The 26,032-nt window shown below is 36.7% G+C and overlaps 1 protein-coding gene and 1 pseudogene across 4 annotated transcripts in view; one reads left to right on the top strand and one right to left on the bottom strand.

Annotated features, from left to right (window-relative positions):
* KCNIP4 (potassium voltage-gated channel interacting protein 4) overlaps positions 1 to 26,032 on the bottom strand; it is a 1,202,281-nt gene that overhangs the window by 980,068 nt on the left and 196,181 nt on the right. The gene's annotated exons all lie outside the window — the stretch shown is intronic.
* LOC118152402 (large ribosomal subunit protein eL18 pseudogene) lies at positions 18,989 to 19,624 on the top strand (annotated as a pseudogene). The gene has a single exon (XR_013533169.1). The product of XR_013533169.1 is annotated as a large ribosomal subunit protein eL18 pseudogene (transcript).

Genomic DNA, 26,032 nt, shown 5'->3' with positions numbered 1-26,032 from the left:
ATAACAAATCAGTACTACTGAAATGAGTTGCTTCTGGGGCAAGCAGTGAAGCAGTTGCTCCCTCAACAGCCAGCTTCAACAGCCTTTAGTCTCTCAAAGAGGCATGTCTTCTGCTTACTAATAAACTGTGTTTTAAGCAGTCCAAAAAGGCAGCATATGAAACACTAAATGTGGAAGTGTCTAGACATAAAGATGAGTCTCATGTAGCAGAGGAGGGTGAGTAATATTTTTGCTAAACTATGGGATAACATAGAACACAAGTTAGAAGAACCATAACAAGACAGAAATTCAAAACCTAGGAATTTGTTCAAATGGTCCTGGAGAATACTGGCATTTAGGCCAGCAACATTTGAGTCTTGCTTTCAGGAAATGTTTGCTAAGACCTTAAGATTAGATTCCATGTCCCTGTGAATACTCTTATCTCCCCATGCTTTCAGAAATAAATTGTTTATTGCTCTGCACTGTAATTGCTTCTTTAATTGTGTACTTCCCTTCCCAAATGTTTGGTCACTGAGGAAATATCCTGTTTACCATCATTTATATAGCTGTGAGCATAGTGCCCGACACAAAGCAGATAAGCAATAAGTATGGTTTCAATCGACGGATCAATTCTGATTTGTGTTAATCACACACAAAATATAGCTATACATTCTAAATTATCTTTCTGTAGGTTTGGGAAAGTAGATTCTTCAATTATTATGAGGGGAAATCTATTTCCCCCTAGCCATAGCCTCTATCTATCTAGGGAAGGGGAATCTACGTATTATGCTTGGCACTACATAGTGCAAAAACAATGGTAATCTGATTGCTTATTTCTCAAAATTTTATTTTCGTTAGTACTCTAGAATACTGAAACACATGGAGTGCTCACATGTGCTATATATACTCTGAATGTGTTCCTCCAAAATTCATGTTGGAATCAAACACCCAATGTGATGATAGTAAGACATGGGACCTTTAAGAGATGATTAGGTCCTGAGGAGTCTTCCTTTCTGAAAAGGAATAGAGCCTTTACACAAGGCTTGAGGGGGGATGCTTTTCTCTCTTCATTCCTTCCACCATGTGAGGACACAGTCTTCATTCCTTCCACTATGTGAGGACACAGCAAGAAGTACCATCTTGGAAGCAGACAGCAGCCCTCAAAAGACACAAAATCTTCTGGTGCCTTGGTCTTGGACTTGCCAGCCTCCTGAACCATAAGGAGTAAATTACATATAATGTATTCAAACTGTATTGTTTTGTTATAGAAGCACAAACAGACCAAGACAATACCGTACATTTAAAATGGTTATTTTAATAACCACCTGAGCGGTGGCTCAGGCCTGTAATCCCAGCACTGTGGGAGGCCAAGATGGGTAGATACTGGAGGTCAGGAATACAAGACCAGCCTGGCCAACATAACAAAAACCCTTCTTTACTAAAAATACAAAAATTAGCTGGGCATGGTGGTGCTCACCTGTAATCCCAGCTACTCAGGAGGCTGAGGCAGGAAAATCACTTCAACCCAGGAGGCAGAGGTTGCAGTCAGTTGAGACTGCACCACTGCATTCCAGCCTGGGCAACACAGCAAGACTCCATCTCAAAAAATGAAAATAATAATAATAATAAATAAAATCGTTATTTGCCTTTGTTCAGCCCGTTTTTCAGAATGGCAGCCTACACACAAGCCACAATGTGAAATGTAACTAATAAAGAGGCCAGGCATTTCTTGCACACTTTTTCACATGGTATCTAATACTACACTGGGCTAGTCTTGATCCTACCCAAATGACTATGCTTTCTGTCTTCGGGACTCCTGTCTTTCAAATCTCAGTCTCAGCCCCCTTTTCTTCTCCATGTATACCCCCTTTCCAGGTAATTTCATCCCAGGAAACATTGACATTTTCAAACTTAAATATCCAGCCTGAGTCTCTTCCCTGAACTCTAGACTCATATGTCAACATAGCCAACTGGATTTATAAGGAGCATCTCAAAAGTAACCAAACCAAACTCCAAATCTCTCCTTGCCTCAACTCTGTTCCACAGAGTCTTATCATCCATGTAAATGCCAATACCCTTCTTCCAGGTGCTCAGGTTAAATCAAATAAGCTTTTTTTCTCCCACTCCACATCGAATCCATCAGCAAATAATGTTGGCTCAATGTTCGAAATTAAAGTACTTCCTACCACTGCCACCCCACAACTGCAGGCGAAGCTGCTGTGATTTATCACCTATTTATTGCAGTAGCCTCTTCACAGGGTGTCTTACAGTCTATTCTTAATGCAACAACCAGAGTGATCCTTTTAAAACATAATTCAAATCATGCCGCACCTCTGCTCAGGTTGCTCCAGTGACAAACCATTCCATTTAGAGAAAAAGCACTTAACCCACCCACATCATTTGTTTCTCTGATTCCTCTCTGATCTCATCTGGACAACTGGCCTCTTCTCTATTCTGGATCACACAGATGTGATGCTCTTTTGCAAGACTCAACATGCCTTTCTCATGAGTTTGCCTTTGAGGGTCCTCCACTTGGAAGCCCTTCTTAAGGACATCTCCATGTCTCATTGTCTTCCTACCCTCAGATCTTAGCTTACAATTCAACTTTTCAATAAGGGTTTCCAAGACCACCTTATTAAAAATAAATCTCCTCACACTAGATTCTTCTTTTCCTTTATTTGGTTTATTTTACTCCATAGTTTCTTCCAATATAATGCCACTCATATACACACTCATGCGTTCGTGTGCACGTGCACATACACAGTCTTGTTTCTTGCATTTATTTGCTGGCAAATTATGTCTCTTTGCAAATATTGATATTCTCTCTCCTCCAGAACCTAAACTCCATGATGCACAGACTTTAATCTTTGTGCTGAGTGGTTTAATCTGAGCACCGTCTATAGGGTTTTCCCATCCCACACTGAATACAATTTTAATTTAAAAAACATTGTAGCTGTATATCTGAAGAGGAATCATTTGGGGTCTAGGTTGCCTTTTGCTTAGTCACTTTCCACCAACAATATCCTAATAGACACAGAAAACTTCTTATTTCATTATTAGAAACACTTTTGCATTCAATTTACCAGGCTTAATATAAATTAAAAAGGAACAAAGAATACACTAGTGACTACTTAGGAAGATGCTGCTATAAATCTTCTGGCCCCAGTTGTAACCTAGGGAATATAATTCGTTGGAAGCATATTATTATTCTAGAAGCAATTCTTTCCGGTAAGATGCAAGACTTCTGTGACAAGAATTTCACCATGTCCTTTCACGTTAATGCAGAGTAAAAAAGATTTTTGTTATGTTCTATGGAGCCTCAAGTGTTTCTTAAATGAAAAAGTGCATGAAATAAATAGTAACACTGCTGTGAAAAAAAAGAATTAATACAAGAATTCTAAAAGCAAAGGCATGACTCTGCCTCATTCCAATGAATGTTTCCTGTAAGTGTACACATGAAACAGAAAGTTTTGCAAACTTTAATTTTGATCAGGAAATGATTTAAATCGACAGTTGTTTTATTTATAAATGAAATATATATTTCACACACTAAGTTTTCTCACTTCATTTGAATCTTTTACAAAACATAAACACATTTTATAATGTATAGTACATTATAAAACTCATCTTGTTTCAAAAGTATGTAATGCATAAAGTTTAATAAATCATAAATCGGATATGATGTGTGACTCATTAATAACAATTGGTTTAGAAAACTCTCCCTGAAGCAGACATTGTTGGCTTGCTTCTCAGTCTCAGTAATTACTGTTCTTCAATGCCTGATGTTCAATGTCTGAAAACAGTTCTTTTGTGGTTTTGCTTGTTCATCATTTGTTTCAAGTGGGAGGTAAATCTGGTTCCTTGCTAGAAGAAGATGTCAAAATATTCAGTAATGCAAAACAGATATATAATCATTTAGAAATGAATGAAATAAAACAAGTGTCTGGCTCAATATCACCCAGTGATACATTGGGACAGGGAGATCAACAGCCATATCCCAGATCTTAAACATAGTAATATTCTGCTTCTTCTTAAACCTTCCTTAGCATTTGCAACTTAGTAATATAATTTTTCAAATTAAAATCTCTTTTTATCTAGACTCTGACCTCCTTGGAGGAAATAATTCTGTGTTGTGTTTCACTCTAAGTCCATGTAATAAGTGCTGGTGCACACTCAGGACATGCTCAGGAATGAATGATGGCAGGTAAGGGAACAGCTTACTGGGCTGGTTCTGGTAAAGCACCAAGTTATGCCAATGACAGCCGGACAGGATATATATTGGGGTGAGGTCTTTACAAGGAAGGCTATGAAGCTTGGAGATATTAAGATACCACAATGAAACAAAGTTTCATGAGGGAAAAAAAAACTAAATAAAACATTGTAATGCGTAAAGGGGGTATAGGAGTCACAGATGTGCCAGCTAACTTTATTTAGATATCTGCTCAGCTGAAATGTTACTTTGATTCAGATTTGCTCTTAAACGGGCATCTGTTCAGGATCACAAACTTATATGCTGGAAGACACTACTAGATAGGTCACTTGAATCTAGTTATTGTACAACTAAAGAATCCATTCTGGAACTCATGCAGTGGCTCGTGCCTGTAATCCCAGCACTTTGGGAGACCAAGGTGGATGAATAGCTTGAGCCCAGGATTTTGAGATGAGCCTGGGGAACCTGGCAAAACTCTGTCTCTACAAAAAATACAAAAAATTAGTCATGGATAGTGATGCACTCCTCCAGTCCCAGCTTCTTGGGAGGCTAAAGTTGGAGAATCACCTGAGCCCAGGAAGTCAAGACTGCAGTGAGACTTAATCATGCCAGTACACTCCAACCTGGGCAAGTGAAGTAAAAACCTGTCTCAAAAAAAAAAAAAATCCATTGTGACAGTAGACATTAGTCATATAATTAAATCCTCCAAATGACAGAAGCCCATTATTGGTAAGTGAGGCTGTTACATTATTAGACAATTTTAACTGGTAGAAATCTTCTTTCTCATATTATCTTGCTTCTCACATGTCAAGAGAAGGTATGCATACAGAGAGAGAGAGCGAGCTATATACAAAAGATATAGCAGATCTCTGTCACAATGTTTAGACATAAAGAAATATACTTTCAACATAGTAGAGAATGAAGGAAGAGGTGGAGGAGGAAGGGGTGAAAAGATCTAAAAGTAAAATGTTTCTATGAAGAGTAGTTCACTCCTAATTACACTGTATTTTAGGTGGACTAGAAAGGTATAAGAATATATGGCAAAACAATATGCCAGAAATGTCATGCTCATTTACATCCCCAAGTTATTCTTCAATTAAGACATTTTTTATTGCAGGCTCAATACTTCACCCTGATATCCTAAAGGCTTAAAAACTGAACATTTTACTGATCTTCAAAATCTAGTCAAAGATTGGACTATTAGGCCTTTATGGGAATAAGTGTGTAATTAGTGATGTTTTACATAGTCCTCTGATATAAAGGATATAACTCATGGTTAATGTAATCATATGGTTATCTGTACAGTATTGTCACTGTATGCCATCAAGAGATTGCTATCTTCTTTCTGTGTACTAAAAGAATACCAGACAATTTTGCTATATAGATATGAACCTCCACCAAAATATCGGAACAGCAAAGACAACTTGAGAGAAAGGGCAGACCCTAGGGCTCAATGAGAAACCTCAGAATTAGGAGTTGACTGTTATTCTTTATTTATTATATATGCTCCAGCTATTCCAATATTCCAAATATGCATAAATTACATATATATTTAATTGAATAAACAAATGTATAATTTTGGCTTAGTTTTTAGATACATCATGAGTTGGTCACTTCTTCAGTTTATAAATTTTTTAAATATGTTATTTAGTTGTAATGTTCCCAGTAATAAGATTGCTTGGAAAATCTACTAGTAAAAATAATTCTTCTTCATTAACTCCCTTTATAAATTATATTAGATTATGCTTGAAGACCTTTTCATTGCTACATGCTAGGATGAAATGATATATAATTAAGAAAATAATATAAGACATCAAAACCATACCTCCAGGTCTTAAAAGGTGCGATATTTCAAAGCATACTAAGTGAATGCTCATCTCTCCTTAATTACTAAATTCAATTCCAGAGAAGTGAGAAAGTAGAGGTGTAATATTAATGCTCACCCATTGTGTTCTTTCTGGCTACCCTAAAACTCTGCAATTTTATTTAAATTCCACAATTACTCTAAAATATTTAATCTTGCCCAAAGTCAACCGAGCTGTTTCACAGCAGGAAGGAGCCTAACGCAGAGATGCACAGGCAGAACCCAGTGGCATCCTACCATACACTGATGCCTCCCAGAGCCTGCTCCTAATGAAGAGTCCCTGTTGTCACTTTCCTCGCCCCACTCCAACTCTGATTTGGGGTATTCAGTTTTTGCCTTGGCTATGACTGCCTCAATATATTTGCCTCTCAAGGGCATCAGGGGAAGGAGAACACCAGTGTTGAAAAGTAATAGACTGTCCACAGATGTCTGCTCAGACTCTGAGGCGTAATCAGGATCCAAATCATATAAGGTAAATGAGAGAAATATAATTTAAAAAAAGTTTCACACCTACTCCAATAACAAAATATTGCTCTTCTTTTTCTACTTTATTTCTGTATAATTTCACTTAACCAAAATTACTTAAAAGGTATATTGATATTAAAGACAAAATGTTTCAAGAGAAAATTAAACTTCCTATTTAACTTTTAACAGAAAATAGAAAACTTTCACAAACTGTGCTCTCCCCAAGTAGGAAAGTATGAATCCCAACCCTGAGCAAGAGATAAGCTTTTCACTGGGTACTCATGTTTGCTTTTATCTTTGTGTTTTATATTTCTCTTCATGTTTTATAAGCCAATCCCAATTTTTACTCCAGTACCCGGTTGTAATTAATAATCTTTTGTAATTAATAATCCTTTATATTCAGCTTTCCTGTTCAAATTACTATATGGTTTCTATCTCCTGATTGGGATATGACTGATACACACAGTGAACTGAATTTGAAAAACAGTGAATTGTATAAAGATATAGATACAGATATATTACCGGGGGATTTCTCAGAGGGTCTCAAGTATATTAATACATGTTATAAATGTAATAGAAGAATATATTATATATACAATTCACAAGCTTGTACAAACATAGATACACACACACATATACACACCATGGCACAAGAGTAGTGCTCTGTGGGGCATATATTGGGACGCAGATGTCTGAAACTACAGTATAGCGAAATTCCACCTGGTAGGATTTTGAAGACAATGCATGTCCATGGGAAACAGCAAGGACAATTTTTGTAAGTCAGTGATTTTCCCTTTTGATAAGAGGAGCTGTGGAATGATATTTTTTAATATGCTCGTGTCCTTAAGCATCTGAGTGAGAAAACACTTGGTCACGAATATCCCCGTCTTGCTACAGCAGGAAAAGTGGAGATTCTTATGGGGAATGGGGAGGATAACTTTTCCAGGGCATACAGCAGTATCTTAAAAAGGGAATAGAAAAAAAATTATCCCATTTTAGAGATTCTATTTGATATTTCCTACTTAATAATTCCTTATTCAGAAAGTTTAGCCACACCCATCAATGTGTACGTCATCCATGGAAAGTTGGAAACATAATCAGATTTTCGTCTCTTTGCAACTTGGGACAGTATCATTCAGGAAAAGACCTTGCAGAGGTCTCTGCTTTTAGAAATATATGACTTAAGTAATAAGTGTCAGACACTATCAAAATCTGGGGCTGTGACATGCTGCAGGACAGGGCGCTGGTAGGAGATTTCATTACCTTTTATGTACATTCGCCAAAATGTTGTTAAGAAAATGTAATTACCAGTGGGGAGGCTCATTTATCTAAATTATTCTGGGCTACCAAAGAAACCTGACATGTAAACAATTTAGATAAGGAGTCTAGTAATCTAGCTCTACCAAGTGTCTGCAATCTGTCACTCAGTGTACTCTTATTCTTAGGGGGAACTGTCTGTTGTCCTTGAAGTGCTATTTTGGGGGAATATACATTGGGAAGACAAACGTGACTCAGTATCAAGATGTGTTTTAATAAAGCTAAATAATGTACAAAACAGTGAGATTTTCACCTACTAATATCGAAGTAGAATGCAGTGGGATTCAGATAATTGGCAGTTTTCAATCCAGGGAACTCACTGAAAGGGAAAATGTATAAGATCATAGGAAGCTTCAGAAAAATAATTTTGGATTTATTATACTGGTATTTGTTAGAAGTAAAACAATCAATGCAAACTCTTACATAATTTGAGCCACTATGTTCTGACCAATACTGTGCTGTGTGAAAGAAATATAAATAAAGCACAAGATACAATTAATTGCTACCTTTAATCACTTGCCTCAATTGGTAGATAAAAATTGTTTACAGTGGTTATAAATATAAATACACTATTAACATAAGCAAAGGTATGATAAAGTTTCAAAAGTACAACAGAATTTTCAAAAGCTACAATCCAGGCCTTGAATGTATATTTAATTCAAGATATTTTCTATAGAAATTGGCATTTACCCAGAGGAGCAAAGCCAGGCACTAAGATATCTTTTTTTTAACAGCTGAGTATTTGCAGTAGTGGTTCTTTATGAAATAGAATGACTTGGCCCCTACAAATAAATATTTGTGTAAACGGAGACCAATAATTTTCTTATTTCATGAAAAAAAGTTTTCATTCATTCATTGCCTCAACTGATATTTGCTGAATTTCTTCTGTATTCCAAGTACCACTCAAAGCCCTGAGAAATTCAACAGTGAGACAATGTCCTTTTCCTTGAGGAGCTCATTGTCCAGCAGACAAGCAGATGAGTATAGAATAATTAAAACAAAATTTGATAAGAGCCATAATGGGGCAAGTACCAAGTGTGGGAGTGCAGAGAAAAAGAAGACACTCATGGTGTGCGAGAGCCGCTCATAATTGGCTTGTCAGAGCCAATTGCTACATTTTCAGAAATGTTGTAAGCTACTCACTGAACATAGCCATTATTAAAAATTAAATTGGACAAGTTATAATTCAATAAATTAGATTTAAAATAAAGATTATAAATACCTAAAACTTCATTGCATCCTAATTATTTTACTACGGCATGATATTATCCATACGTTTTACCTTATTCAGTTCTGTTGCATCTCTATGAGGGAAATGCCATAAAATGGCATACTACTAATGCATCTGTTACCAACTCCATGTTCACCAGCACCACGCTGGTAGCCTGAAATTGGCCTTAGTGGGAGGATTTGCACGCAGAAGCTCAGCAAAGGCTCCAAAATAGAGATTTGTTGTTGTTTTTGTTTTTCTACAGAGAGTTGTTGTTAAACACCTATCGGCAGGCCACTGGGAACACTTAACCCAGATCCCTACCTACTCCTGGTTAGAGAACACTTCCTGGAAGAAGAGAAAGTAAAGATAAGTAAAATTTGTCACACAAAGAAGGGGGACTAGCTTGCATAATCAAAAATCAAAACTAGAAACATCTTTGAAGTTATCCTAACTTCTCTACTCTTATGTCTTCCAAATGTGATAATTTGCTATCATAGTCATTATAGCTGTTCACCTGTATTCTAGTTTTCACTTTCAGAGTCCTTACAGGACTGCATTTTTCAGTACCCTTGAAGTCATGCAAGGCCACGTGACTTGGTTTGCAAAGAGAACGCAAGAAGAAATAAAATCAGTCATTTCAAGGTTAAAGCTGTGAGAGACAGCATGTGACTTAGTGTGCTCATTTAACCTTAATGTGGTGACTGTGGAAGCTGTCAGCCTGAGTCCCTGGCCTTTAATGAGGAGTCTTTCAACTCCTACTTATATTGGTTATTATACTGAGCAAGAAATAAACTTAGATTTGTCAAGTATACTCATTTGTCAGAGATTTGGGGGGTTATTCATCATGCCAGCATGGCCCAACCCATCTCAGTTCACCTCCCTATTAATCTCTCACTAAAACTACTACACTAGCCACTGCCCATTGTATGGCTAGTCTCAGCTTCCCTCCATCTGTCCTCTGCACTGTAGAGAGTTAGGTCCCTCAGATACTCTTCTACTGAAACATCTTTAAAGTACCCTCATGACACACAGAAGAAATTTACACAATTTAGAATGGTATATTCAACAAGTCCTTCATGATCTGTCCTCTAATAGTTGTGTCGTAATCACACTGAACTAGTCACTTTCTCAAACAGTTTTCCTGGCATCAGAATACTCAACCCTTGAGACTTCATGCTATCATCCCATTCCTCCTTTTGACAAACTCAAACTTAAAAATCAAATACCAATTATTATGTCACTTCATAAGTGAAGCCTCAAGTAACCTCAGTCATCTCTTCCCATCCCTGTATTTTTAAAAGCACTTTGCTCACCCTTCCATGACAGCAAGGATCCTATGACATTATAAATCATTCTATGTATTTCTCTATCTAGATTTAACTTTCTGGATTCTATTTTAGTATTCCAGAGATTTGACACACAGTGGTCATTAAAAGCTTGTGCTTGATGTATATGAGTGACTAATCTTTGATCTACTAAATATGGTCAGCTAGAACGGAATTTTCCTATTGCTTTTCTTGATTCTGATTTTAATTAAGGTTGTATCTTAGACTCCTGCTAGAGCTCTAAAAGGAAGTTCTAATCATTTTCTCCAATCCTTTCACTTGAGGGATAGAAACCAAAGCTCACAGATTGTCAGCTGACCTGCTGCCTATTCAGTGACCAAGTCAAAATAAAACCCAAGGTCTTCTCAGCTTCAGGTGTTGCTATTTACATACCTTGAGTGAAATGTTGTACTAAAATGTTATCCTGTGTGCACTAATCAAAATTTCACGTTCTCACCATTCACATCAAACCGTGCCTGAGAAATAGAGTCATTATTTTTCTATGTTTCTCTATTTACTTTCATAGGCTATGTTCATAAACATTGTTCTTACCTTTCACATATTCTTTCTGGGTTTTTTGTTTTTTTGATGGCTCAAAATAAGTCTTGAATTGGACATACAATAAAAAGGCAAAAAAAATAAAGGTAAATCTCAGAATTTCTGAACTGGAAGAAACCAGAAAAATCATCCAGTGTAAACTTTCCATTTGACAACTTTTTTTAAAAATGAGATCCTAAAATATAGCATCATTTATTAAAGGCTACACAGCTATAGTGTAGTCAAAGCAAGAATGCATTCTGATTTCTCATCTCCCAGTCCGGGAGCCTTCTTCCAGCGGAATGCAGTGGTTTTTTTTTTTTGCGTGTAATCATGGCCATTATTGCCTTATGGCTCAGGCCCCCTGTTCTGTGGCTGAAATTAAATAACACAAGTGAAATGCTTTTTACTAAAATATAAATGTTTAAAAATAAAGGAAAATATTCTGCAGAACCTAAAACCTAAGTTTTAGGCTTAAAAGTCAAACCTACCAAATTTACTAATATTTTAAAAGGCACATATTTGAATTCTACTTGTTTTTATTCCTCTTTCTATAATCTACTTGTAGGATTTTAAAAGAAAATCCCACAGTAAGATGTTTATTCAAATAAAACAAGTGAGACAAAGGAATGCAAGCTGTTGAAATGAAATGGAATGACCTTATCATCCATGCAAGGCAACTGGAGGAGGGATTATAGAGTAAAGTTCTGTATTTAGTTACATGTTTGAAGTAAATGGAAAACTGATGACTTAATAATTTAAACCTAAACAAAATCAATCTCAGTCTTCTAAAAAAGAGTCCCTGAAACAAAATATTTAATTCCTAGAAAGCATCACAGTATGAATTTAAGAATATGGCTCAGGGCTTGTGCCGCATGAATGTTTGGTCAATTAAGAATGTACATTATGCTTCCCTGTGTCCTGCTTTTCACAGGGTCTCTGGGCAAATTAATGTAAGCTTTTAAAAGGTTGCCTTTAATTCTCATGAATCTAATTCCACCCATTCTTTATGCCACTTAAATGCAATATACTTGTCATAACACCTCCAAATATCAAGGTCTATGCTTTCGTCTGGTCATTTCCCCTGTCTTTTGTCTTCCCCCTTCCTTCACAACTCCAGCAGCATGTATCACCTAGGTTGCTTATTTGGGTTATTAACCTATAGTCAACCATATAAGATATACAGACATATATGATAATCTATCATTAAACAAAAATGAAAGAATAGAAGAATTTGGAGAATAGACTGTGGTTATTGAGTAACATTATTATTAGATACAAATATCTTGATTCAGCTTTCATGAAAATCATAGTGAAATCAGAGGCAGGTCTTTCAGTTGGAAACAATTAAGGAGTGAAAGACTGTTGACGTATCTGAGGCAATCCTGAGTGCTAGAAGGGCTACTCAGGAAGCCTTCCTTTTTGCTGAGAAAAGGAAGGAAATGTAAAAATGCATATATAGACTTATTGTAAAGTTAGGTTAAACCTGCTCATCATAAAAGACTGAACCTTCAAATTTGTTTTCTAAACTGAGGAAAGAATTTTCCTGTAATATTTTACTAGTTATCTTGCAAAAACTATTGATATATTACCCTAAGACCATATATCTGTGTTATAGGAAGAGGCACTAAAATTTACTCTAAAATGTATTAAACTGTATGTTTTAATAAGAATAAAGTATATAATTGCATTGAAACAAAATATAAACCCTAAAAACTATCTTCTGTATTTGAAAATTAAATCTACGTTTCAAAAAAGACACTCTTTAAAGCTTACAGCTCTTAGATGGTTTCGTCTCTTTTTATCTTAAAATAATTTAGGCATAATACTGACAAAAAACTTGAGAAAATGACTGTTTTTCAAAGAAGTATTATGAAAATTTATATGGAAAATTTTCTTACCAAAGATACATGACAGTTTCTAATTGTTCCAAATGAATTTCTGTGTCATAAAAAAACTATTACTTTCAAGAAATAAATGAATTACAAATTCACAGAAAACTCCCTATGCGATCCAGACCACTATGATATAAGGAGAAAATTATACTTGTTAAAATACAGTTATGTCCAAAAACATTTGCCAGGTTGTCTTGAATAGCTCCTTTGAAGTACATCCTTTTTGTCGTCACCTACTTTCTGTTTCTCTCATTAAAATCTAACTTCCATATGCAAAAGGAGAAAACAATGAATAAATAAAAATACTCAAACAAAAGTATACAATGGTTGGTTCAGAGGAAAACCAAAATATGGTATCTACAAGGAAGCAGAAATTTCTGATTTAATTTGCTTTCATATTCTTTTAACCATTAAAGCAATTGGTTTTAATCTCTGTATATGGGCTTAGTAGAAAAGTGTTTCAAAAATGTGGATGATATTGCATGCACTGGAGTAACTACAGTCAAGCAACTGTTCAAAGACTCAAGAATATATATGTATACACATAAACACCTACCTAAGAAAATATAGGTATATATGTATTGACACATGCATATATACAGTCATAGACATATACAAACATACACATATACAGTTATGGGGGATTTCAAAAAGTAAATATTTAGATATGCACACAAGTATAAAAGGGATTATATTCTATAGAAGAAACACCTGAAGTCCTGAAGCTAAAGTATTTTCAAAGACCTACCCTTTCTCCCTTCATCCATTCCTTCTTTTCTCCCTTCCTTCCCTCTTTTTATACCTTTCTTCCCTGTCATCCTCCCTCCATTTTCTATCAATTTCCTCTTTCTTTCCACAAATAAGTATTAATCATATCACAAGTGTCAGGAACTCTTATGTATAGAAGGTTCAATGGTAAGCAATTAGAGAAGAAAACCCTCTTCGTAGAGCTGAAATTGTATGAGTGTAAATCCATTAAAAAAATGAAAACCATAGCATTTCAAATCAGACAGATTTACATTCAAATCATAATAACATCACTTATTTCACCTATTTGGGAAATTACTTAACTTTGCTAAGTTTCCATTTGATCAAAAGGAAAGTGACAATAATTAATTCCATCATTTATCTTGAGAATTAAATAAAATCATCAATGAAAAAAATCTGGTGGAGAATCTGGGATTTAGCAGGTGTTCAGTAAATGCTACATATCTCCTCTCCCCATGCACATTAAACATTAAATTGCAGTTAAACTTAAGTCTCAATGTTGCAGATTCACAGACGGTCAAGAAAAGGAAATATGTTTAGGATATTACATTGCTCTAAAATAAACATTTTACTCAGAAAAGCTGCTGAAGAAACATTGGTTGAAAAAAATGCTGGTGTTACCAAAAAGAGGGAGAAAGAAAATTTGACAGGCAGTGACACAGGGACTTGGAGAGACGGTGTGGAAAAATAAGCCCATGGTGGGCTTATTTTAATAAATATAGCAGATTAAAAGGTGACTGGTTCAAGCTTTCTTGTATAAATGAGAGGCACCATTTTGTAATGCTGACATATAACATTGCCAAACCCAATTTTATTTTTTCCATTTTTATGAAGGAGGTACTTTAATTTACTGGGAAGACAGCTAGGGCACGTAGGCCTCCAGCCACAGCAGGTAATAGTCTAGGTTACTATGAAACAAGGTGATGCATGAAAAAAATAGATAAGCTCGAGAGTGAAGTAGGTCTGCTGGAAACTCAAATAGCCCTGGGGAAACAAGTAACAGAATGGAGGTTCTCACCAGAAAAAGACCTGACCTCTATGAGCACACTGCATATTCCAGAAACCCAAGGTATGTTCTGGTCTATCTTTAATCTCCTTCTATCCCCTGAGGAAGCTTTTATTTCTGGGATGGGCTGGATGATTCTAAATGAGATGAGAAAACAATGGACTCCAGTGGAACCCAGCATCATCTGTACTTTAAGCTTCACCATTACTTGCTATACAATTCCACAAACTCTGACTGAACCCAATCGTCTTAGTTTTAAACAGGCAATTTTATGGAAACAGGAAAGCAGAGACAGGAGTGGATTTGTAGTGAGAGGTAAAGCACTTTCAAAACACTGGGATTTAAAGTGTAAAATCAACTCCTAACTGCTGATATCAATGTAATTGAAAAATACACTAGAAAAAAAGGTTTTATCACCATAAATAAAAAACTCAAGTGCCAGCTTGAAACAGCATTATTGTACCTAATGAAGAAGGTATGAATAAAAGTCAGATTTCTGTACATGCAAAAATGACACTTCCAGTGTTTTTGTTGTCTAACTATGCACTACATAGAGAGGAGATCCCCAAAACTAATAGGCTCCCTTACTGAAAGAGTCTCTTTTGCAGATGGATATGTTAAATGGTCAGGGCTTATTGTCCTTACATATTAAAATAAGCAATTATTTTCAATCAGACTGAGTCCATATTTTCCAAGCAACCCTCCCAACTGCGATTTTGTTCCCTGTGTGGATTTTCCATCGGAATGAAAGCAGACAAGGTAGATGAAAACATCTGATTCACCTTACAATTATATTTATCATTGCAAAGTAGAAAGTTGGCATTTTACTTTATGTTCCTCAGTCTTTTATGAGTTATTCTAAGTATGAATCAGCATTTCAAGTTCCAATTACCTACAACAATGAAAAGATGGAATTACTAAAACATGTGAGATTTAGGGCCAACCAGATATACTGGTAAATTTGTCAAGTTAATGGTATGTATATGCAAATCATTCCTCAAAGTATGGCAGACATAGAGAAGTAGAAGACTTAGTCTCCCTTCTCAAGGAGTTTCCAAACAAGATGAGGAAGTAAAGTACATATACATGGGAAAATAGAAAAAGACATGAAGGCAGTTTGAGGCCCAAGAAAATAGAGAAATTTATATGATATATAAATACATTAAGAGCACACATATATACACCTACAGTGAAAAGATTGGTAGGATATCTCTGGATAGTGGGATATATATGCCTTTATTACATTTACATTTTCTACAGTACACATGCAGTTGCTTTTATAATAAAAACACTTAAAATGTTATCTGTAGAGAATAATAGGGTACCATGGGCTGGAGCAGGAAGAGCTACATTCAGATTTACTATGGGTCTGCAGAGATATAATCAGTAGTCACCAAGATTAAGTTACCATCAAAAAAACTTATATTAGCATCCTATTGCTACCACAATGAATTATCACAAACTTAATGAGTTGGTTTCAAACAGCCTAAATTTATTATCTCACAGGTCTGGAGTTCAGAAGTACAAAATTGGTCTCACTGGGATAAAATCAAGGTGTTGGAAGGGTTGCATTCCTTCTGGGGGGTTAGGAGAAAATCCGACTTTTGCTTTTTCCAACTTCTAGAGGCCACCCATATTCCTTGGCTCAGGTTCCCTGTCTATCCTCAAAACCAGCAATGTCTGGTGTAGTCATTCTCACACTGTGTCACTGGGGCATTGACGCTTCTGCCTCATTTATTTTTTAACTTACAGAGAATATTGTGATTACACCAGGCCTACTCAGGAAATATGAAAAAATAGTCTCATCCAAGAATCCATAACTTAATCATGTCTTCAAACTCTTTTACCATGTACAGTAATATATTCATAGGGTCTAGAGATTAAGACATGGGCATCTTTAGTAGGTAGATTACTTAAAATAACAAAACAATATTTAAGAAATAAATACATTCCTTGATACAATTCCTTTGTTTGGAGGGGTGGGAGATGCACATTTTCTCTTTTTCTCCATATCACTTTAAAAAATATTATAATTCAACTTGAGTGGTCTAAGAAAATCAGTAATGTCAACTTTGTAACTCACCACCAAGATAACAAGAGAGAAGATGCCAAGTTTATTCTCGGGAAATGATGCAGCTTTCTTCTTAGCTGCAGGAGCATCCTAGATGAGAAATTGTGCTTTTCATCCATAGTTAATAAAATGCTGAAAATGGGAGGAGGCATAGCCATGGGAGTTGATGTTATAAAGTAATGCTTTGCCTGATTACCCCAGAGGTTAGACCCGCTGAAGCTATACCAGAAATGAATCCAGGGAACAGAAAATCTAGATAATAACCTTCTTGACAATCAAATATTAGGGAAGAATTCTATCAAGCTCAACTGCTATTATTGAGCTACTACTGTAACGTCAAATGATGTAAGGTTAAGGACTGGCTTTTCTAATAAACATTTTGCAGATCCCTTCACATTAAAGTTGTTGGTATCTCCTCCTAAATCTAACCATGACCACAATCTATATGGCGAGGACTTGGTCTGTGCTTATGATTCTCCCAACTGCCTACAACTCCTTGGTCAATATTTGGGCAACTTCCAAAACTGAGCAAAGACACCCTCTTGCCCTTCCAGTGAAGTCCTTTTTCTCTGTGTTCCTCACACTCATCTCAAATGACATTGACCCCTGCCTCCCTGGAATTCCGCTGGACATATTCATAACTTTAGTGACTTTCATCTTTGCATGGTCTACATCCCCACATGAATATGCAGAGATGAGCATCAGTTTGATTTATTTCAACCATTTTAAAGATAACCAAAGGCCAGGAAAAAGTTTACAGTCTGATAGAACTGTCCCACTTGCTAAATTATTGAAAGGCTTCAATGACCACGTGCTTTCCTGAGCTTTCCCCTGGAACTCTCAACCCAACTAAAGTGGTGATGCCTGGGCCATTGGGCAGCCTCTGGGACCCTACTGTAGGACCACAGCCAAGGCCACTTCTAAGTGGTCAGTGATCAGGCTCCACAAACTTGACTGCATTCCCAAACTGCAGGACACGATCCTACTTATAATGGGCACTCAGTAAATATCTGTTGAACGAACGCATCTTATTGACATACCTTGTATGGCAATCTATTTTGCAACAACAAAAAAATTAAACACATAACGCAGTCTTTATAACGTCACAGAAGGTCATTCAAATCTATATTTAAAGTGGTTTTACAAACTCTATTTTCTACTACTTTGCACCAATCTACAGAGGTTCAACTTAGGAGAGATTCCAGAAAGGCTAACTTTATCTCACAAGTGAAAATAGTTTTATTTTTTAAAAAGAACACTACCAGCAAGGGAATGAAAAACAGTGCCTTGTAGAAATGGCATTTTTTTATTGACCCAACAGCAAAACTAAATGAAGTAAGCATAGAGCTATAGAAAGGAGAGACATGTCTAAATAGATTCTAGAAACATCTTCCAAGAAATAAAGTAGAAATCTTAGATTAAAAGATCCACAAAGGAGGACTTTAAACATTTGTAAGCAGAATCACAAGTGAAAACAAGAAAAACCAGAGTAGAATGTTTCTTTCATCTTGCAAGACAAGTGTCCTTCAATTGAAATACGATTCCAGGAGAATTTCAAAGACATTTAGCAGATTTCATAAAGTAGTAGCTACTCTTTACCTTTAGGTTTTTGCCTTAATAACTGTGATATTTATAAAACAGAAGATATTTTAAAATGAGGTTGTTGTGCCATTTAGACAACATACATTTTCTAAAAGATGTAGTAGCCATAGAAAATAACTTGTCTTACATAAAACAGGTCAAGGCATAAACATCCTAACGGAAGCTTCACTCTGTAAATTTAAAATTTACCTACTTTGTGAGTCTGCACTCTCAAACTTGGAAAATAGTTGTATTATATAGCTCCACATCAAGCCACAGAAAAACTTATAAAAGATAAACTGACAATGTATCAAAGCTCTTAAGGGAAAAGGACTTTCTAAGCTTTGAAGTACTATGAAAACAAAAGCACAAAGGAAAAGATAAATGTGAAACAATAGTAAATATACCGCCATCATGGGAGCTGACATCTGTCACAACGAGGACCGAAAGGTTTCCCGCAAGGAGCCCAAGAGCCAGTAAATATACACATGCTCGATGCTAAAAATAAAATAAAAATTAAAAAAAAACTTCAAAAGACAAATAACCACTTTGCAACAAATGTAAGAAGGAAACAGCAATAAGTATATTTACTATAACAGGAACATGTACCAATTACTAAGAAAAGACGTTAAGACTCTAACAAATAAATCGGCAAGGAACAGTGTTTTCTGCTATGATGCCTTAACAAAACACCACAGACTGGGGGAGCTTATACAATAGAAATGTATTTTCTCTGCGCCGAGCAGGAGGCACCATCATGGGAGCTGACATCTGTCACAACCAGGACCGAAAGGTTCAGCGCAAGGAGCCCAAGAGCCAGGACATCTACCTGAGGCTGTTGGTCAAGACTGTACAGGTTTCTGGCCAGGCGAACCAACTCCACATTCAATCAAGTTGTGCTGAAGAGGTTGTTTATGAGTTGCACCAATCAGCCACCTCTGTTCCCTTTCCGGATGATCTGGAAGATGAAGATTCCTGGCCGGGGAAACAAAAAGGCCGTGGTTGTGGGGACCACAGCGGGTGACGTGCGGGTTCAGGAGGTGCCTGAACTGAAGGTGTGTGCGCTGCGTGTGACCAGCCGGACCAGCAGCCGTGTGCTCAAGGCGGGGGGCAAATCCGCACTTTGGACCAGCTGACCCTGGACTTCCCCAAGGGTTGCGGCACCATCCTGTTCTCCGGTCCTCACAAGGGCTGAGAGGTATCCCGGCATTTCGGCAAGGCCCCAGGAACCCCGCACAGCCACACCAAACCCTAGGTCTGCTCCAAGGGCCGGAAGTTCGAGTGGACCAGAGGCCGAGGGGCCGGCCAAGGCTATAAAAACTAACCCTGGATCCTACCCTCTTATTAAAAAGATTTTGGATGAAAAAAAAAGAAAAAAAAAAAAAAAAAGAAATGTATTTTCTTGCAGATCTGGAGGCGAGATGTCCTAGATTAAGGTACTAGAGGGTTTCTTCAGAGGCCTCTTTCCTTGGTTTGCAAATGGCCACATTCTTCTTGTGTCCCCACAGGGCTGTGCTCAGTCTTTGTGCTGCCTGTGTCCTAATTTCCTCCTCTTAAAGGACACCAGTCACATTGGATTATGGCCCACCCATAGGACCTAATTTATCTAAATTACTTACTTAAAGCCCTCTCTTCAAATACAGTATCAAGCTGAGCTTTAGGTGTTTAACAAATGTATTCAGGTGGGAGACACAATTTATCCCTTAACAAAACATAAGCAATTCACAAAAGAAATGTCTAAAACATGCAGATAAAAATGTTACGTTTGAAAGGAATGCTAATTGAAAGTAAAATATTATTATATTTTTTATTTTTCAAGCTAGTAAGATTTGAAAGTCTTTTAAAAGCATTTTAATCCTGGCAAGGTTTCAGTTCAATGAGAACGCTGCTGGCAGGAGTGTAATCTGACAAACCATTTTGGGAAGTAAACTTTCAATATTAATCAAGGTTATAAAAGATACAGACTCAGTCTAGATCAATACAGTCAAGAAAATACATACTTAGATATGAGCATATTAACTTCTAGGAAGAGATCTTTACTGAAATATTACCTATCTGAATTTTATTCATAATACCAAAAACATTTGAACCAATCTAAATGCTTACAGTGGGGAAATGTAATATTTCTAATGTAAACAAGAAATCTAATATAAACTCAACACTTCATAAACTTATGCAGCCATTAAAATGATGTGTCTAAAAACTATCAAAAACATAAAATAGTTACAATTTTGTTTTATAAAAAGCAGGATGCAAAGCTATATATTAAAAAGAATAAAAGAACTTTGGAGCAGGAAATATACCCACAGTCATTTCTTTAAGATAACAGAATTGTCTGTTGTTATTTGTTTTTATTTACCAGTATTATATTTTTAAAATTTCCAAAAAACAACATGTATTCATGTTTATAATGAAAACATAATCATTTCAACTTGAGTAAAATTGGATTGAACATACCAAAACTTAGTTTCAATTCTATTACACGTAGGCCAACAGGTCAGCTTCTCACTTTAATACTCTGCTTTCACTCTGCCACGTGGTTTTTAACTAACTTTTATGTTGACATAAGTGATACCTTCACTCAATACCCATTTCAAACCCAACCTGCTCATGCCCCAGAAATGAAAACAGATCACTCTATGGGAAAAGATGGAGATCCCTATTACAGGAATTCGAGAATCCTTAACAGGTCATATTCTCCTTTCAGGAAGCCCTGGTAAGACCATTCTCTGTTCAGCCTTTCTACCTGAGATCATCCACTTTATCAGCCTTAAGGTCAGAGGCATGCGCCACAGGTTCTGTAGATGCCTCCGTAACATGAGACACTCTCTGTCTGCTGTCTTTCTGTGACTGGGAGAGAAATATACAGCAAGGTATGGCAAGTTCTAACACATGAATCTCAACTCTTAGTTAAGTACAGGGTACAGAGTACTGTGCCAGAAGAATCTGTGTTGTATTTTACTTTCTGGTAAAATACCAATATTCAAAGTACACTCAATCTTCAAGTTTGTGAGGAGCTCCAAATTGTAAACTTTGGGCAATTGATTGCCCATCAAAACTGTCAGGACTCAAACCATGTTCATTAATTTGATAGATCTTTATTGGCACTTAATTGGGAATAGACTAGAAATGAGAAACATAATTGTAACGAGCTGGATAGTGTCTCACCATAACTCACATCCACCTGGAACCTCAGAATGTAACCTTATTTGGAAATCTGGTCTTTCCAAATATAATTAAGGTAAAGATTAAGGTCAACTCATACGGGATTAGGGTAGGCTCTTAATGCAATGAAAGCATTTTTACAAGATGCAGAAAAGGACACACAGAGAAGAAGTCATGTGAAGTTAGAGGCTAAGATGAGAGTGAGGCTGCCACAAGCCAAGGAATACCACCAGGAGCCACCAGAAGCTGGAAGAGAAAGGAGAGATTCTTTAGTCTTCAGAGAAACCCTGACCCTGCTGACTCCTTGATTTTTCTATATCTAATCTTGAGAACTGTGAGCACGTACATTTCTATTGTTTTAAGTAACCTAATTGGTGATGATTTGTTATGGCAGCCCTGGGAAATTAATACAGTGCTATATGGAGACAATGAGGCCACATTTCACAAACCTGTCCCTTTATACTGAGGCAGAAAGGTGTGGTGGAAAGAGCACCAAGAGAGCAGAGTCAAAGGGTTGGGTGTTGGCTGCAACGTTTCACTGGGCAAAACAGAGCCTCCCTGAACAGTTGCTTATCATAGATGATAGTCATCTTGATTGCAGAGGATTGTTAACAAGACAAAGGAAATGGTGTACATAGTAAGCATTTGATAAGGTGTAGACGGAAATTCTGATTTTGCGGTTATTGTCAGTGGTTTAGAATAAATGCCAATTTTGCACTAAACATCTATTTAGGAAATATAAAAACATACTAAAAAATATTTACACAACTGGTTTATCTTTCTTTATTATAGAATCTTTTTTGCCTAAAGGGTGGGCTTATATCCTGAAGGCTGAATTTGAACCCTGATATGAATCATTTACCACATAGACAGGTGAATTATTAGGGATGTTTCAGAAGGGGGTTAACCTGGGCTATTATTTTTAGGATTGTTGTACTGTCATTAATAATCATCTCTTGTAATTTTAGTCATTTGAACTGGAAAAAATGAAATAGATAGCCCTGATCATGGTAAGGCCAGATTTTTAGTGTTTCTGATTGAAAAAATAAAAAGGGACAAGAATCCTGCCATTAATGTCCAGATCCTGGGTTTTGATGATATTTACCATCCCATTTGAGAAAGGTGGTAGGCTGGTGGCATCAAAGGCAAGAAACCTGAGTGCTTAGATTGTTATTAAGGTCGTAAGCACAGTACAGTACTGCTTTTATAACACTCCAGGCTATCATAACTACTAGAATAAATTATTCCTAAAGTAACAGCTTAGGTATATCATTCAGAAGATTAAATGTATAATTCTTAATTGTGAATCCCGTTATTCAATAAAAATATCATGTGGCAAATTATTTCAAGAATTATCTCCAAGAATTGATGTTATCCGAACATGTTTTCAAAATTAAATAGAAGATGGGTTGAAGGGTTCTGGTGTTCATGCTTTCTTCCCTATTAGAGCAGAAGGCAAGACTCATTCCTCCAAGTTCATTCCCAGTGGGAAACTGATGACAAACCTAAGGAGTTCTGAACAAAACTCATGGACAGCAAACAATTTCTACAAAGCTCAACTCCTTAGGAGCATTTTGTGAATATTGGGTAATTAAGTTTCCATTATCATCACTGTCCTTCAGTGGGTCTACCTAGCCAGCCAGCTACATTGTTCTCCAGTCTTCTTTTGTGTTCCAACGAAGGACCAATGTGAAAGGTGCCAATTCCTCACTACTTTGCCCTCTCCCCACTTGACACCACTCTCAGACATGCAAATAGGAGTGATGGTGGAGAAAAAAGTCACCATCCTAGGAATTTCTCTCTAACCCTATTCGTAAGTTCACATCCCCACCCAATCCTGGATGGGTCATTGCAATATTCAGCTAATGAGACCTATCATCCTTGGACTTGTGCTTATCTTACATCCGTTACCTCCAACTACTGTCCTCCACAAGTACTATACTGCTGCGACACCAAGGGTCAGGACCCTCTCCTCTTCTGGACCTTTGGGTTGAGGGAACAGTAGGGTATGCCTGTTTGGAGCATACATACTGGAGATCCTTGCCTAAACTGCCCTCATGTTGAGTTCCCTGTTCTTCCCTTTACCTTCTTTGGCTATGTCTCATCACTTCATATTCCATACTTAGAGTCTAAGTTTCTTAGTCCCAGGCTGAGGCTGGAGCTATGTATTAGTTTTCACTTATCTGCAGTTTTGCTTTCCATTACCAGCTGTCAACAGCAGTCGGAAAATATCAAAAAGTCCAGAAATAAGCCTTTTGTAAGTTTTATATCACAAGCCCTTCAGAATGGCATGATGAAATCTTGTGTCTGTCCTGCTTTCTCCCTCCAGGGGTGTGAATCCTCCTTTTGTCCTGAGTTTCCACGTTGTAGACGCTGCCTGCCCATGAATCACTTTGTAGCCACTGATGATCCAGTCTACTGTCTCAGCATTATAGGGCTTATATTCAAGGAACCCTTTATTTTATTTAACAATGGCACCAAAGCATGAGAGTCATGATGCTGGTAATTTGAATATGCCAAAAAGAAGCCATAAAGTACTTCCTTTGAGTGAAAAGGTAAAAGTTCTAAAGTTAAGAAAACAAAACTTACGTTGAGTTTGTTAAGGCCTATGGTAAGAACACATCTTCTCTCCATGAAACTGGAGTGACACCAGCATTTCCAGTTCCCTTAGAGAGCCTCCGCAGCCTTAGGTCTGATGCCAGGTTGGAAATGGGGCTGTAGTGATTCGGCTTGATGATCATTTGACTATCAAGTAGTGAAACACGACACCTTTTGAGGAAAGTGGCTAATTATAAACATATTTTGAAAATAAATGCTATCATTTATTCAGCATTTACTAGGACCAAGAATTAAGTCATTTATTACCTGTTTTATATACATCATCCTAATCTAATTCTATGCATCTGTAAGTTTGAACCATGTGATTGCCCTGAGAAGACTAATAATCTATTGTCCTCACAAACTATATTTTTCAGATGCTCAACAGTTATTTGGAGGAGAAGCTGTGGGCTGGAGAATGGGAGGGTAGAGAAGGCAGACTACTAATATGAGCATTCCGCTTCTCCTACATGGCCTCAAACAATTCAGCCCTGGCCCCAAGCATACAACTTCATTAGGCAACATAAAAGCCCTACAGTTAAGTGTGTTCTCCACACATCCTAGCTACATAAGACTGTAATCATCCATTTTTACATAAGACTGTTTATTTGCAGTTAGTAGGGGGTCCTATTGTAGAATGTAGGGGGTGTCTACTGCTGTATGGTTGATTATTTAGGACTTGCAAAAATGAATTGAACCTGATCTCATGGAAATTCTACAGAGGTAGGGATGGGAAGAGGAGGAAACTGGAGTAGAGACATCTGGAGGAAGCTCTCAGCCAAATTCTAAGGCCAAACACCTCCTTTCTCAAACAAATCAATGACTTGAATACAAAGGAGGCAGAGCTAGTGTTACACATTTAAAGAAACTTGGAAAACATAACAACAAATACAATATAAAGACTTTGGATTCTGATGTAAGCAAACACATTATTAAAAGACTTCTGAGACAATTGAGGAAATGCAAATATGGACATATGGACTGAATCTTAAATTGCATTAAACAATTATTATTAATTGTGTTATGTGTTATAATGACATGGCGTTTATGTTTAAACATATTCTTTGGACATATATACTTAAGAATTTGCAGGAGAAAAGCATTATGTCTAACATTCATTTTAAAATATGCCATCTTCAAATAAATTAATGGATGGAACAAGACTGGAAAATGGCTGACAGTTGTTGAAGCTAGGTAAAGGGTGCATAAGCTTTACTGTACTATTCACTTTCTTTTGTTTCTGTTTGAAATTTTTATAATAACAAGCTTTACAAAAAGCAAATGCATTGATTCTTTTTATCTCAAAAATAGACATTTGTGCCTGTCAGGTAATGTGTCCAAGTTTTATAAATGTAACTGGAATGCCCAGATCCATTTAAATTTACATGAAATCACAACTGGGTGGAACACAAGTAGAGAAAAGGCAAACGGAGTCAAGAAGAAAAGAAGTCTTAGGGAGGATGATTATTAAAATGACATCTGAAGGAACAGTCAATAATTATGTGCATAGCCACAATATGAAAGAAGTTAATGAACTGCAAGGAAGAGAAATTCAAGTAAAAAGGTGGCAAAACTAATAGAAACTGTCTTTCTACTGTTTTGCAGGTGATACAATCTCCCTCCTCCTTCAGATCTATCAGTGCTGTCTTTGCCAGCTCCCCAAGGCTGTTAGCTGCTCTTGCATCTGAGATTCTACAAAACTTTGTTCATACGTTTCTGGGTTTTTTTTCCCCACTTTATAAAGGAAGAGATATTGACTAGCACCAGCCTTGGAATGTGATATATGTATATGCTTATAAATATTGGAAAATAGTATGGTGTATTAGTCCATTTTCACACTACTGTAAAGAAATATCCAAGACTGGGTAATTACTAAAAGAAATGAGGTTTAATTGACTCACAGTTCTGCATGGCTGGGGAGGCCTCAGGAAACTTACAAACGTGGTGGAAGGCAAAGAGGAAGCAAGCTTGGACCTTCTCACAGGTCAGCTGGAAAGTGTAAGCAAGCAAAGGGGGAAGAGCCCCTTATAAAACCATC

The sequence above is a fragment of the Callithrix jacchus genome, chromosome 3 (genome assembly GCF_049354715.1).
Source record: "Callithrix jacchus isolate 240 chromosome 3, calJac240_pri, whole genome shotgun sequence".
Classification (NCBI taxonomy): domain Eukaryota; kingdom Metazoa; phylum Chordata; class Mammalia; order Primates; family Cebidae; genus Callithrix; species Callithrix jacchus.
The sequence above is the reverse complement of the archived record's forward strand: the minus strand, read 5'-3'. Positions and strand labels throughout refer to the sequence as shown.